We start from the raw sequence: 16,150 nt of genomic DNA, 5'->3' as shown, positions 1-16,150 counted from the left end.
GAATTCTGTGCTATCTTCATTCATACCCTGCAACTCGTCCGTGCCCATGGTGAGCATGCAGGGTGCACGTGTGACGCTTTGCATGATAAACGTCAGGCAACGTCAGCTCAGTTGTACTGAGAAGATGTCTACTCCAGAATGCTTAAATAGCTGAATCAGTCATGAAAAACAACCTGAAAGAAAAGAAGCACCACCTACCATAAACGAAAAAGAAGACAAGAAGAAACGAGTTAACTATTTTAAATTGTTTTCAGGTTATCCAAAAATAAGTCTGCATGAAAAAGGTCCAAGAAAGGCTGTTGTTTCTTACACTTTCAAGAAGACATCAACACTGCTATTGTTTTACAATATGAAGTAAATTTTTATTACACCACATCCTCAGCTTCAATTGCCCTAGTAGCACAGAATGTTGCCCGAACATTTCCACAACGTTTCCCCTTAACGTTGCCAAAACGTGGCTAATGTCCGCTTTTTTTAACGTTAGTGCAATGTTTCTGGGAAACATTGCGTCAACATGATATTAGCATTGCTCCAACATGGGGGCAACGTTTTAAGGGTGTTGTTTTAATGTTTGGATAACGTTGTTTCTGACGTTCGTCAACGTTGCTACACTCTTGGAGCAACCTTTCAGCCACGTGCGGGACACATTTGAACAACGTTATGAGACGTTTTCTGATGACATTGCAGCAACTTTTCAGCTACATTTTCGCAACGTGCATACCACATTTAAGCATATCCCTGTACCATTCGGACGTTGTGATAACATTGCTACAATCTTGCAGCAACTTTAGATCCACACTTTTAACATGAAGTTAGCATACAAAGAACGTTGCTGCAACGTTCAAGCAATGTTTTTATGAAGTTGCAATAACATTCCTACAATTTCGCGGTAACTTTCCAGCTATATTTTTCCAACGTGCGGGTAACATTTAGAAAACGTCGCTATCATGTTCAAGCGATGCTTCCTACAACGTTACCGCGACTTTACAGATACGTTTTTTCCCCACGAGGGCCGCATCCGTGCACTGTTGATATGACGTTCAAGCAATGTTTCTCTTACGAAGCGATGATATTGCAGCAGTGTACAGGTAACTTACAGTTACATGTATCTAATATACATGCAACAATAACTAGATATTATAAGTTAACTTTTTCCTAGATAGACGATTGTTGACTGCATGATAAGCGAGCACTTCAAACCTCGTCCTCATAAACTCCTGAAAGGTATAAACTGGCATTTTAGACTGCATGTTCATACATTTGATCCCTACACTGACCAACACACACAATTAAGGCAGTCCGGCAAAATAACAAACTAGGAAATGGCGGAATTTTAAAGCAAGGAACATGCCAGCTAGCGTAAATAACAACACTGACACTCTTTAAGATGAAAGAACATGAGCGTTTTATTTTACCATTAACAATCGATCCGAATACGTATTGTGTTAAAGCAATTGAATTTCGCAAGTACGCTGTTTCAGCCGTTGCCTTCGTTTTTCTCCTCCTGGGCTTGCTTGTTCTTCTGCCTTGACAAGTCAGTTTGATGACATACTTGACGGCCATGAACCCAGTAACATGGGATTGTTACTGCCACGCTTCTGCGAAATGAAAAAAAGCTGTCGTTTAGGAGAAGTTGCAAAGTTGTTACAGCATAGACAATGTCTCACCTCTCAGAACACCAGGACTTTTGTATGGCCTCATCAATTTTCTTGTACTGGCACTTCAAATGAGGTTTGACTGCCATTCCTGGAAAACAAACAAAATGGCATTGCTCTAACACACAGGGTGCTCAGAAGCTCACCTGCAGTTTGGATGACGCTTGCTGTCAGATGAGCTTATTCGTGTGTCAATGTTGTGGTGCTGGTAAATCATAAGGTATTTCTGAAACAAAACAGAGTGTATAGAAGTGGTTCAGAAAACTGAAGTGAAGCAAATTTTAGCTAATAGAGAAAACCTTACCTTTAGGAAGGAATATTATAGCAAAACAGGCCTCTTCACTTTTCACTTTGTCTTGCTTGTTTAACTTTTTCTAATGCCCGTGCCAACTTTATGACGCACATCGCTTGAGTTGGTTTCTCAAGCATCCCTGGAAAACAGAAAAGGACAAAATACTGAATTATATAAAATACCTTACAGCTTTCTTTCCAGGCCATTGAGTAATTAAGTGAAAAGTCTTCAGACAGCTTGCCAGAGAATTTTCAATTAACAAGAGAAGCCGACTAACTGATGACGACGTGGTACGTCGGCAATCATTGAAAGAGGACGATAATTACCTCAATGGCCATAAACATAAAAACGCAACGAACAAAAATTAGTAAACAGGCAAATGTAAAGAAAAGAAACATTATATGTACAACTAGATGAAATTACAACCGTGTATTTTCTTGGTTGCCTAATTTTACCTTTTGCTCTCGAAAAATGTGCTAAAAACTGGCTTAGCTGTTTTATTTTCTTATTTTTATTTATTTTTGATCATTTTATTTATTTATTTTTATTTGTAATTTATTTTCTTTTAGTTATAAGCATCCGACGTAGACCAGCCTTTCACATGGAAAATATGTGAATACTACAAAGACGTCAGGCGTTGTTTTACATCGTAAGATGGTTCGCATAAGCAGCTGATAACATATGGCTTAACTGCAACGCTAAATTGTGTTCCGTTACAGCATGCCGCCGAAACTCACGTGAAATTAAACATAACAAAGTTATATTTATTAGTTGTATTTTTCGCGTTCGTGAGCAGCTGCGGCGAGAAGTAAATTAAAAGCCAATCGTACATATCAAGGTTCTTGCAGAACATATATACACTCGATTTCAGCATCATAACAAAAAATCTACTACTGAGCGCCCACCTGATTTCTCATTATACTCTTTCCATAAAATTTAAGTGAATACGTGTTCCCCTTTTACAACCGTACGCATTCACAAAAGCAAGGATATGCTTAGAAGTTAGAAACGGGAGGGCAATCCTGTTCCCGCTCTTTTACGAAGTAAACTGCATTCGAAAGAACGAGGCGAGCTCAGAAAATCGAGCGCTTACCTTCACTGGTCGGTTGCTATGAACTTTCCGGCACGCAAATATTCGCCGTAACATGCGGCCACACAACAATATTTCGTATGACATGGTTCCTTCTCCATTCCGTTTGATTGTCACTATGGCTGCTCCTTTCTGAAAAAAGCGCGCGCATTTCGTCTACTCTTCCCAACCCACCGCCGGCTGCCAGTCGCAAAGGAGCATGAGGGAAGGACCCCTCTGCGAGGGGCGCGCACGTGTGCGCGTGTGAGAGGAGGGTAGGACGCTGGCCAAGGACGAAAGCGTTTTCTTTCTGTCTTTTTTTTTTTTTGGCCATCCCCAACTCGCGCTCGGCTGCTGAAACTTCCTTCGCGACACACAGAAGGGACGGGACGGGACGGAGCGTCGACGAAAACAAAAATAAGGCATGCAGGAAGAAAGGAATGCGCGAGACAGCGTGCCTGATTCCCAGCTGAAGTCTCGGAAAAAGGCGGGGTTCCGAGAACGCCTGGCGCCCTGCTGTATTTCGTTTCGCGCCAAGCAGAACGCGACAAGTGTTCGATGCATTGAAACCTCTTACGAATAAAAATTACACCAGGAAAAATCTGAAGATAGTGTGTGCAATGCTATTGGAAGGGAACAAGAGCAAAAATTTTCAGGTTACTTGGAAGGTTCGTTTGTATAATTAGAAAAGATCCTTGAAATAGGCCAATGAGCTTTCGTACAGGCAGTATCTCCTGGAAAACGGGTGTCACACCAGGGTTAGGTCTTTGTTTTGTTTTATTGTTTCATATATGTTACAATATCATGGTGCTCTGACTTTGGCGCTCGAGGTAGGTGAAATGTCTATGGGGAAGTTGAAATATAAAACAGCCCACTTCATGTTGTCTATTTCAAACAAAGGTGCAAGGTGTGGACTAGTTGGAACGTTCGCTGATCAGAGGGGCTATAACAGTGACTAAATGTCACAAGAAGGGGGCAATTTAAAGTACATGAACTTTGGGCTTGAATCTATTTCATAAATCAACCGTAATTACTGCGGCAATGTATATATGAAAGGAAAACACACGATTGTAATTAGCTGGCGACATGTATACGGCTCGCACACCCATATGATGCACAGAAATTTATATAGCTTGCATATAAAATTTCTCCAGTAAATTAATTTTTTCGAGCAATTATGAGGATCCAGCAACAAGGCAATGTTTGAGCCTTCTATCTAGATTATTTTTGTTTAAGGATATACAGGCGGCAACAGAAAACAACCCGGCCATGCATGCTTTAAAGGGGCCATAAATAGGCTTCCGAAGGTCGCCATTGTAATCGCGCAATCGCTAGAATACCCATTCACGGCAACATTTACCAAATATTACACCTATTACACCTAACGAATAAAAACATGAAGCAAAAATGTGGTGTCAGTACTCCTTTGAGAAAGTTAACAGTGCGAGTCGCTTGTGAAAACTTAGCAAAATGGAACTGGAAATTTTCCTTGTCGATGCACGATTACCTTTTTATAATGCAACCGTTTACTACCAAAGGAAGGCGCGCAATGTTTTAACAATAGGAAAGGGAAGTTGGGAAGTCATTTCTGGATGCTGTTTTCAGGCAGTTATGAAAGAAATGTGCGCGAACTTCTTAAAGATACGGCCAACACGTCGAATGAAAAACACGGCGTATACCCGATCACTTTGTCTTTCCATATGGTGCACGTTTCCCAAAAGAACACATCTCCATTGTAAAGAGGCCGCGTTAAATTTCGGTATGATGTCATGGTGAAGTGAGCGGCTATGGAACGTAAAGGAAGCCAAGTCGGAGTAGATACCATTTGACGATGGCATAAAAAGCTATTTTCTTGTTGAAATTCCAGTTTATTTATTTATTCAGCAAATAATGATTGCAAAATAACACACGGCAATGAAACCCAAGTTCTCATTCGTGCCTCACGACGTCGAAATGCTGCGCCGTCCGTTTCACGCGCGCGTTGGGTTAATTAGCAGGCGCTGTGCATTTGGCCAGTTTCCTGGATATATGCGGCATGTGTACATGGACAAAAACGCACCCGAGTGGCATTTGTAAAAGACTCACGAAAACAGCCCGATAGTTGGCCATACGTGACAACGCACAGTTGAGGGTGAAAGCTGCGCGGCTTTATCGGTGCTCAGCAGCTGTGTTTTGTGTTAAAATCGCCCTATGTGTTAAATGATGTGTTAAAATCGCCCTAAAATATCTGATTTGACTGATTATGAGGTTTCATGCGCCGACGCTACACAGGCGATGAGGCGCACCGTAGTAGAGGGCTCCGGATTAATTTTGACTACCTGGGGATCTAATTAACGTGCACCGAAATCCCGAACACACGGACATTTCCGCTTCTCGCCTCCACACACACACACACAAAAAGCGGCTGCCGCGGCCTGCAATCGAGCCCGCGTCCTCGGGCTCAATCCTTGGACTCAGCGCTAGCACAACAGCCACCGTGGCGGGTTTCTAGAATAACTAAATCACACTATAAGATGAGACAATCGGTATACCAATTGCATGAGCGACACGGCCTGCAGGGGCTGGTGCGAACCGTTGAGCGTACGAATGTTCCAATAAGAGCGCATTCGCAAAATGGAAAAGTTGGTTTCGTACATCATTGAAATTCTGCTTAAAACACGTCATTATTTGGGTGTCATTTACACGGATCTGAGTTGATTTACACTGCAGGTATTGATTTTTCAGAGCGTGACTGTCGTACCTATATAATTTGATTGGCTTTTTACTAGGTGTGGCACAGCGACGCTTCATTGCACACGCTCACAAATTTCGCGGGGACTGGACTTCACGGAAACGCGTCCATAGCCAACAAAAGCGGCCGCTTAGAGTTATTGTAAGTCCAATCTGTCCTCAAGAAACTCATGTGTCAGATGCACGCCGCCAAGAAATTTTTGCGTGTATACGTCGTATGCGTATATACCTTTAGGAAAAGTGAATGAAAAAAAAAAAACGGGTATAGAAATAAGGTGCTTCGTTGTTGAGTCATACCTTCAAATTATTGTGGGCACCTCACCGTAAAAAAGTAAAAATTTGTTCATCAACTCCATAAGAAAAGTGCGACTAGCACGACGAGTATAGAAAAGTCATGATTGCTTTTGCAAGTGACTGTTTTTGAGCGATATTACGAAGGCTGAAGTTCAAATGGGACATATAAATGGAGCAGGGATAAGCAACAAGAAGGGGGCGAGGGGGAACACAAACTTCTTGTTATTGTTTACTGATGAAAACAAATAACGCGCTGCAAAGATTGGCTTAAACTGAGCTTGCTATTCCGTAAAACTAAGAGGAAACATGTAGAATACAGATACAGTAATCCCTCGTTATAGCGAAGTCAGCAAGACGGCGAAAATTTTTGTTATAAGCGGTATATTGATATAAGCAACCACTCAAGAAAAGCTAAACCAGTTTAGCTTATTATACGCCACAGCTGCGAGGAATCAAACCATGATGTATTCACTGAAGCAAAACGTTATTCAGAGTAAGCTGTGGTGGCTGTTTCATGTTCTTGCCGGGCGAGAGCAACCCCTGCTACAATTTGACCATTTGACCAAGCAAGGCAGGAGGCTATGGTCGCCGCCCACAAAAAATGGCAGCGACAGTGCCCCTTTTATTAGGGGGGCGTGCGGGCGTCACGAAACGCTATACGAGAGTTTTGCGCTGAAAAGCGCCGCAGATGCCGTGGCTCGAGACGGAGGTTGTTTGTTGAGCTCAAAAAATAAATAAATAGTAATAATAAAAAGACTAACTGCTCATTGGGCGTACAAAGCACAATCATGAAAACTGATCGGTTTCGCATTAGGGGCATTGCATGATCACTGGGAATTGTTTTCCCGAGTTGTGCAGCCGTGAAGTTTGCAACACAAGAGTTCTTCGACGCCTCGTTGTCGGCGACACTGCCAATTCTACGGTTCGATTGCCAGTGTTCGCGCACCGTCGTGTCCACGCCCTTGACCAATGTGTTGCGACGAAGTTCAATGACCCTACCACGCATTTGGACCGTTTGCCCAAAATGGGGATCACCCGAATCGAGCATGACCGGCTCGAGAAAACCGCCGGCGAAGTACCAGCTTGTGTTGACCTGCCATGTTGACAGCCTGACTCGCCACTGGGTCACCGCGGCACGGCGACGCCTCCGCTCGCCACTTAATTCGCTCTAAGCGGGTCAAGCTCTTCTGGCGCTTCGAGTGATGCGGCCTAAAATGCATCCGTTTGGGTTGGGACCAGAATAAATTTCGAATGAAGCGATATTTCGAATAAAGCGATTTCGTTATAACGAGTGACTACTGTATTTATATTTATTGGACGTAGTTTTTCGATGATTATAATAATTACGCCTGCGTGACTAATAATAGAAGTTCGATTTCTTACACGTGGAGGAAATCGCCGCGGGCCCATGTGCAACACAAAGAAATGCCACTGCCAACACGATCATTGCGGATTTGCGGATGACGCGAGCTCACGCACGACACTGATAACTTAGTGAGGCTAGAAAGTATTGGCTATGATCGGGAATCTGCCTGCCTGACCTGTTAAAATTCTGTTCTCCAACGTAAACGAAGCCTGTTTGTGTATTTTTTTTAGCTTTACAAAATGATACAGCAATAAATGAGTGTTTTTGTAAGTTTTTCCTGAACAAAAAAATATTTTGTTCGCGCTCAACCTTCAATCGAAGGTGCCATATTTGTGGTATATTTTCATTAACACCAAGAACGGCGATGAGATTTACCCGCTTACTAAAAAAATGAAATAAAAACGAATTCATTCATGGAACAGCCGGTGGCCATCTTGAAAAAAATGACCGTCTTAGAACGGTGCAGCACCTGGCTTGTAACGCACGATGCGCGGAATGGCGGTATTATTTTATTCGAGGCTGCATCCACTCTAAGATAATATTGTGTGATCATCCAACAAATGAGGGACTAAAATAAACGGATCTGCCGCCGAGTTTGGCTACGCCATCCGTCGGACCGGCACCACGCGTTTCTTTCGTTTTGAGAAACGTTCAAACGTTCACGGTTCCTTTAAGATTTCATGGGGGAATCTACACGCTCAGCGTGACACTACTCCACATGCATTTCTGCAGTTTTTCGAGAGCTGTGTTTCTAAATGATCACACATCGATGTAGGGTTTTTGCGGTCTGCCTCTGAACCCAGCAAACCACGAAAGTCCATAGGATATCCACAAATGGTCACAATATCCAATGTCATTTCAGGACATTCATGTGATGTCCATACAATATGTTTCACCCAAGATCATCTGCTTGTGGACATCCATGCGATATCACTGCAAGTGTGTTATAACATATTATTATTACGCGATATCGCTAGGACGTCCACAAATTTACATTTTTCCTTACACTGAGAATTCGCATTCATAGCGTGGTGTACATATAGGGGCCCCAGCCACACAAAGTGTGTCTTAGTTCAAATCTCCCCTCATCCCCGTCTTTCCAGCTCCAAAATATTTTCTGGCCTGTTTCTAACTCATATTTTAAATGAAGAGCGGGTAGTTATTGATTTGGAATTTGAGCGAAATCTGGTTTGCCTTTATGTTTGATTCGCGAATTGGATTCTATATTTTAGGCTGCTTGATTTGTGTGGATGAAGAACAAGTGGGACTGTTGATTTTCTCATTCAGTTGTAGGTGAGCACTGGTACGGAGGCTGCAGTACGGAGCCAGTTACGGAGACTGCTGAGTAGGCAGGATTCTTGTCACCCAAATTTGATGCTTGGGATGCGAGCGGGTGCATTGCATGATGCAACCCACGCGTATGGGTATTGCTTGTTTGGTTCTTGCGCGATGGAGTGGCGGGCCTCGTCCAGTCTTGTAACGTCGGGGGAGATGAGGGTGACGGCCGAGTAATTTTGCAGCGTTTTACTGCATCGTGAATAGCCTCGTGGCGTAAGCGGTCGAAGGCTTTGCGAATGTTCAAAAGGACAACAAAGGCCACGGTTTTTGGTAGCCTTCGCGTTTTCTAGTGCAGAGACAAGGTCGGCAATTGAATCCAATGGCACTGCGCTGGCGCGGAAAACCCGTCTGCGGCCCAGGGTTCAAGTTGCAGATTCGTGCATACTTGTAATTCGAGGCGTGCGAGCGCCGTGGATTCGAGAATTTTGGAGGCAACGCTCGTGAATGAAATATGACGAAAAGAGGAGAAAAGTTTGGGAGATTTGTTCTTTTTTAGGATGGGAGGGACAAGTTGGAGGCCAAATTGAGCAGGGAGGGTGCCGGAAGACAAGTGGAAGTTGCAAAGTCAAGAAGGCGCGAGTGCTGCCTCTCGGCTACGGGCGCACTTTTCCTTTTTTGCATTTTGAATGACCCGCACGAGCTCGGCCGCCATGAATGGAGCTTCAAAAGCCGTGCTAAGGGCGAAGGAGGGAGCCGGCGCGGGGGCGTCAGATTCTTCGTTTTGGGCTGCGGCAGGGTTTGCGCGAGAAGAGAAAGCTCGGCCACGTTTTTTCCCCTTGCGATGGAGCGGGCGAGGAGGGAGGGGGGGGGGGGGGGAGGTTGTATGTCGGGCAGGTCGGGGTCGCGGAGATGGCGCGAAGCAAGTGCCGTGCAAGGAGGAAAGAATACTTTTCTTTCCTTCATGGGTGAGGCCCTCGTCCTGCAGTAGACAGGCTGACGATGGGGATTTCATATATGTGCGTGCGTGTGCGTGTAAGTGCCGTATTATATGCAGCTAAAGTACAGTAATTAAAGTACACGAGGCGATGGTACAGTGAACCAACATTTTCTAAACCAACCTAATCTAAAAACGTTGCAGTGAACTGTGGCTAAGACGTCCATTGGGCATAACCATTTGAACTTTTATAGGCGACGTAATTTCTCCGAAACTGGGGTTAGTGTGGTGTTTCACATAATAAATAAATGGAAAGCTGCTATAGGGTGTATTCATGAGCGGCATCGACAGCGACATGCAGGCAAGTCTCGCTGTGCACTCTGGGTAATCCGCCATTTTGAAGCAATAACTTGCAAGTGAACCAGCGTAGCGGTGTGTTCGGCCGGTCGGGCCGGTCGATAGTTGCAATGGTTTATTGCGCAGTTGTAGGCTGCAAGAGCCGTACCTACACTAAAGCTGAGAAGGAGAAGGCAGAACAAAACAACCAGAGCCTCAGCAACGCGCGATTTTTTAAAATACCTAAGGTGCGCGTTCATGAATGCGGCAAGACAAAACAGCTGTCAGAACGCCGGCGGCGCGAGTGGATCGCCCGCCTCAGCAGGAAGGGTGTCTCCGAAAACCCGGACAAGTACAAAGTGTGTTGCCGACACTTTTTATCAGGTATGCAAGTCTCGCACCTATGTTACTATTTTAAAACGGTGCCCGTTCCAGACATTGTAATAGTTATTTGGGCATTGCGGACATATGCCGGCCCTGCTTTCGGCAGAGCGTTGAATGTTGTACTCTGTCTCGCAGGGCCACAGTCCGTTTTAACGAACGGAGCATGCAGGGAATTGTATGCTTTAAAACCTGTTTCAGGTCATCCGTCGAGCCTGTTTGACGACTGCAATCCGGACTGGGCCCCATCAAAGCATTTAGGCTACGATGCCAACAAGACAAATGAAGAGCGCTACAGCCGCCGAAAGGCACGTTCGCAACGTCAGCTTTTCACCGCTGGTAAGGGCCAAACCCCTAAATCATCCGCTGTTTGTTTGGTTTGTTTTATCACGTCTGAAAATGCCTACTCTGTGCCATGTTTCTTTAAAGCAGTGACCAGCGCTGCTCCTCTTGTGGCAGCGACTAGCCCTTCTCCCCCCGTGGCTGCGACCAGTGCTGCTCTTGCTGCAGCGACTAGTGCGGCACCATCGGTGGCAGCTAGTCCTCCTCCTGCAGCAGCCAGTCCTGCACCTTCTACACCAGAGAAAGAACTGCAGGCGACCGTTGGTATGTAAAATATTGAGGTTAAACTGGGTGCAATTAGTGTAAAAAATTTGTCCTTCCAGAGATGTGGTTACATGTGCATTTAACAGGGATTTAGTTCTCTTTTTACTGGTCAGTGTTTTTAGTGACATTTTAGGGAAACAACTCCCATCGCTTCCCGCCTCTAATCTGTTTTTCTGTTCTGTTATAGATGCTGTCTGCCAGACGGACATGTCCAAAGAGGACATAAGTGAACTTGAGGAGACAATCGCACAACTCCGGTTGCAGCTCAGCGCATGTCAGAGTGCTGTTCATTCTGCAACATTCACGAAAGACAGCCTGCAGGATGATGACAGAAAAGTAGCCTTTTATACTGGTCTTCCTACATACTTGACATTACTTTCTGTGTTTGAACTGTTGAAAGGTCACATTTCCCATTCAGCGAAGCATTCCCTCACGCAGTTCCAAGAGATGATTCTCTTTTTGATGAGATTAAGGCTGGGATGCCAGTTACAAGACCTGGCTTACCGTTTCTGTGTGTCGCAGCCAACAGCCTCACGCATTTGTGAAAGGTGGCTGATTGTGTTTTTCAACCGCATTGGCCCATTAGTACGCTGGCCAGACAAAGAGCAAGTAATGAAGACGATGCCAGTAGCTTTTGTCGACAACTTTGGTTTGAAGGTTCGGGTGATTCTTGACTGTTTCGAGATCAGCATCGACAGGCCGAGCTCCTACCTTCCTCGAGCAGAGACATGGTCTCAGTACAAGCATCATAACACTGTGAAATTTTTGTTGGGGATTAATCCTCAGGGGGCAGTTACTTTTCTTTCAGATGCGTATGGAGGCCGTGCCAGTGACAAGGCAATAACAGAACATTGTGGGGTCTTAGATCTTTTAGAGTATGGTGATGTTGTGTTGGCAGACAGGGGATTTTTAATAGCAGAAAGTGTGGGCATGTGCCATGCTACACTTGTTGCACCTGCTTTCACGAAAGGGAGAAGGCAGCTGAATAGTGATGAAGTCAAGCGAACAAGGGAGATAGCCAATGTGCGAATACACGTTGAACGAGTCATAGGCATGGTCAGGGGCAAGTACACCATCCTCAAGGGCAGCTTGCCTGTTGAAGTCCTTAGGCCTGACGAGCATGGCAGGCCTCAGATTGACAAAATTGCACGTGTTTGTTGTGCACTCACTAACCTCAGCAATTCTGTCGTGCCATTTGATTGAGGGGGTGCAGGTTTGCCGAGCAAATCAAGGGGAGGTCACCATGACTCAACAGCAAAGACCTGACTAAACTGCAGTAGATGCTGCATCTATTTCAAGATTGACCATGAGGTTTAACGTGCAGAAACTACTCTGGTTGAGGCACGCCGTAGTGGAGGGTTCCGGATTAATTTTTACCATCTGAGGATCTTTATAGTGTGCCGAAATCTGAACAGACGGGCATTTTTGCCTCCATCAGAAAAGTGGTCGCCGCGGCCAGGAATCGAACCCGCGACGTTGTGTTCACCAGCAGAATGTCTTAGCCACTGAGCCACCACGTGCTTGTTACTACCCAGCTATGTACTGTCACTTTATTTGAAACCTGTTGTTTTCCCACTTGTCATACCATCGCACCGTCTCCATTTAATGTTTTCACTTGGTAATGCTTGTCTGCTGTTTTATCAGTGTTCTTCCGTTGTTGTTCGCCTTTTGCTTGTCACGTTTTTTTCCCACTCATACCATTGCCCAGTCTCCAATAATGTTTTCACTTGGTAATGCCTATATGCTGTTTTATCAGTGTTGTTCTTCCATTGTTAGCCTTTTCTGTCTAGTGTTTGTGGCGACTTGAACATTGACTTGAGCAACACACCTGCTTGCTTATGAGGAGGGTTGTTGAGGCACCTTGAATATCAACTCTACATTATCACCCTCGCTGTGTCCAATTAGCCTGGCCTTGTGCCAACTGTACCTACCTTATTCCCTTAAAGGGGCTTGCAACAGTTGGAATTTGTAGTCATGAAAAGGAAATGTTTTCGAACTGTTTTATTCACAAGTTTTTCCACACTTCAAAATATGAATAAATGTTTGCAATCACAGCATGACAGTTTCCTATGATTTTTAGGCCCCACATTGCTGTTGGGTCTGAGACTAGCATAGTGAAAAATTGAATGTGCTACATGCATGAAGCAGAGGTGTTCCAGCCAGTTCAGGATTTGGAGTATCAAAAGAGTGTTTGGCATCACTTGCAGCAGTAAAACAGTGCTTCCAACATTTTAGTGCATGTTCTAATTAATGCGCAAACAAGACTAAACAGGTGACAGGACCAACAATTAAGAGAGCAGCCATCCATCACAAACACACCACACTAAATGTCATGCTGGCTTCACAGCAACATATGCGGTGAAGCATTGACGACATGGCCAGCATTGTGAAGCGTATTTTGAGAGATCATTCAAGGCAAAAAAATCAACCTAAGAGAACCAGCCGCAAACCCACTAATAGAAAAAAAAAACGAAACAAAACCTCGCTGCTCGAACAGACATGGCATTTTACAGAAAAGCACGAGAGCTAAGGTCACGATTGCACATAAAATAATTATCACAATGTGGATGCATGTTCTCAGTGTTCTTGCCTTGATTGCACAGATGACTTCTTGCAGGATTCACAAAACCACGTTACACTTGTAGATGCACGTTAACACCGTTCTTGCCTTATTGCACAGATGACTTCTTGCAGGATTCACAAAACCACGTTACACTTTTTGGCGCTTTTTTTAGGCCAACACATTTGAAGTGAAACCATGTTATGGCACAGCTGGGAGCATCACAGGCAATCATTTTGCCTTGTTCTGGACCTTTACAGATACAGTACTGCATATCAGTGGTGTCTGCACAGCTTGTGATGATGTTGGTGCACTGACCTGCTTGTTGCAACACGTTCAATGGCGACACTGTGACACTTTGGTTACCAACTGGAGGCTGATTGCTACTCAAGTGGCTTATGGCATTTGAGGTGCTCTGACCGGCTTGTGGAAGTGTGCTCACAGTTGATGCTGCAGCATTTGAAGTTAGAGGCTGATTCTCCTTATTTCTGCTGTACCAGTGGCCGACAAGTTCAGGCATCAGAACTCTGCAGAAAAAGGTCTTGGCAACTTGTATTAAAGGGTCCAAGAACTTCTTATCTGCGCTTACTCGCTCAACATGAATTTCATTGTGGTTCCAGAGCACAAAGTCGCAGTATTCCCGCTGCCAGACAAACAGCTGCAGCTGTATTTGATAGTAGTAGCGGTGAGTGGTTTTCAGTTGAAGGTCACCATTGCACTCAGTTAGGCAACTATCAGATTTGTGCAGTAGGTCAGCCAGGCTTCCATCTTTTACTGTCCATGGGCACTTCACTTCCACAAGTCCTTTTCCACAGCAGTCGCATTCCACAAGCATATCAGGTGTCGCACCCAAAAAAATGTACTGCTGTGAAATCAGTAGCCCTGCTTCCTGAAACTGTGCACCACAGTGAAACTCTGCTGCTACCTGCTTATATTTGTTGAGTGCATTCGGCTCATTCTGCCTACCGTGCTTTATGGCAGCTGAAGTAATCTTGCTGTCATGCGGATAGCAGATTCGCTTAACGAGGCTTACTGAAGGTGCATCAACTCTAGTATGGCAAACGTCATACAGTGTTGAAGCTGTCACTCTGCCAGCTCGATATGTAAACCACTGAGTAGTCATATGCTGGCTCCTTGTCCTCGATTCAATGCTGCAGACTGCTTCCTCATTTATGTCAAGCCTGTCGTAGATCTCGTGGCACTCGTCCAAAAGCTCACGATAGCTTAACCTCTGAGCCGAATGGCTGTACAAGCGTCTAAGGTCAGCTCCTTTGCAGCGTCTCACTGCTGGCACATACAAGTCGCTGAAAGCTGGATCTGTGCTTGCCACAGCTGGCCGGTGACCTGATTCAACCAAGGTTGCGAAAAAACGCGTCCACTCGTCTTCAGTTGGCGCTGCTGGCTCTGCAAGAGCTTTCGGCTCAGAATTAGCACTGGCATCAGCACCTAAACGTCGTTTTTTCATAGTCGATGACGCGAAATCCATGGCAGAGATGGGCCTCACATCCACTTTCTTGATGTGCGTCGGCAGCCACGAGTTGGCGCCGTCTGTGCAAGAACGCTCTTGCCGCACGCGCACGCCGTACTCAATGTAAAAAAGCAGCGCCGCGACATGGGAGCATGCCTCGCCGTTCCCAGCCATGCAGGTACAGTGCGCGGCAACAACTTCACCGTCACTCTTGCATAGGACCCATGAATCGACAGGTGGCTTGTTGAGGCTCTGCGAGTGGTTGACCTGGGCAAAAAAGCTAACATTACATTCTGTTAGAAGAATAAAACACTGTAACGTACCTTTGTCTTGAGAACCACGGAGTGCGATGAAACTTCCTTTACCCATGGCTCGCGCACCCAACCGCTGGTCACGAAATTGTGGCCTTCTAATGCCTTTCGTGCCTTCAGTTGCTGGCGGGTGATGAAGCTGGTCCTCAAGACAAGGAACTCGCTGATGTCTGCGGCGTCGACTCGCGGCCACAGGTTGACGTCTCTTACGCAGTCGCTTTCGCTGAGCTCAAACGGGTCCACACCGCACAGGACAACTTTTTCACTGTAGCGCGCCTGGTCTTTCAGGCAGAGCGTCGCTGCATAAACCGTTTCATTTTGTGCCATTTTGCAGCAAAACAATGCTGCATTCTTGCACACGGACGCCAAACTGCATGCACGCGGATCAACTGGCTATGCTTTCCTTGTGAACGTTGTCTGCTTGTTATTGCTTCAAAATGGCGGATTACCCAGAGTGCACAGCGAGACTTGCCTGCATGTCGCTGTCGATGCCGCTCATGAATACACCCTATACATTCAACATTCCTCAATATTGCGGCAACCTAGATAAACATGTACACAGACAATGTTAATTTGAAGGTTTTTCGTGAGCATTGCTAAATATGTAGAAACTGTACGTACGCGTTGATCACTTTTAACCACACTCCCGAAATTAACGTATCCTGTAACTATATCGCAAACATTCAAGTGTGCTGTACGGGATCATTTGAATTTTTAGGCAGCTTATGTAACTCCACGTGAAATCGTTTATCATCATAAATATGACATTTGCCAACATTCGGCAACATTGCTGCAACGCGAAAAAAGCGTGTAAAGGGCAGTTTCTCATGCGCTGTTTTTAAACGTTACATGAATGTATCCAACGTTGGC

General features: G+C 45.1%; 3 long non-coding RNA genes across 5 annotated transcripts; 1 reads left to right on the top strand and 2 right to left on the bottom strand.

Moving 5' to 3' along the window:
* Positions 1-1,333: 1,333 nt before the first annotated feature.
* On the bottom strand, positions 1,334-3,250 carry LOC144163089 (uncharacterized). 3 transcript variants are annotated; one of them, XR_013320829.1, is made up of 4 exons: positions 1,960-2,672; positions 1,802-1,881; positions 1,668-1,746; positions 1,334-1,598 (listed from the first exon to the last, which is right to left on the bottom strand). It is a non-coding gene; the product is annotated as an uncharacterized LOC144163089 (long non-coding RNA). The 3 variants fall into 3 exon arrangements; XR_013320827.1 differs by adding an exon at positions 3,041-3,250 and having other exon boundaries at positions 1,338-1,598; positions 1,668-1,881; positions 1,960-2,086; XR_013320825.1 differs by having other exon boundaries at positions 1,668-1,881.
* Positions 3,251-9,950: 6,700 nt separating this feature from the next.
* LOC144174975 (uncharacterized) lies at positions 9,951-12,784 on the top strand. The gene is made up of 4 exons (XR_013323568.1): positions 9,951-10,338; positions 10,537-10,674; positions 10,765-10,941; positions 11,129-12,784. It is a non-coding gene; the product is annotated as an uncharacterized LOC144174975 (long non-coding RNA).
* Positions 12,785-12,927: 143 nt separating this feature from the next.
* On the bottom strand, positions 12,928-15,794 carry LOC144174976 (uncharacterized). The gene is made up of 2 exons (XR_013323569.1): positions 15,293-15,794; positions 12,928-15,236 (listed from the first exon to the last, which is right to left on the bottom strand). It is a non-coding gene; the product is annotated as an uncharacterized LOC144174976 (long non-coding RNA).
* Positions 15,795-16,150: the final 356 nt, after the last annotated feature.

This window comes from Haemaphysalis longicornis, unplaced genomic scaffold (genome assembly GCF_048455015.1).
Source record: "Haemaphysalis longicornis isolate Haplotype H1 unplaced genomic scaffold, Haemaphysalis longicornis Haplotype H1 scaffold_1, whole genome shotgun sequence".
NCBI lineage: Eukaryota > Metazoa > Arthropoda > Arachnida > Ixodida > Ixodidae > Haemaphysalis > Haemaphysalis longicornis.
This window is presented reverse-complemented; position numbering and strand designations above follow the sequence as displayed.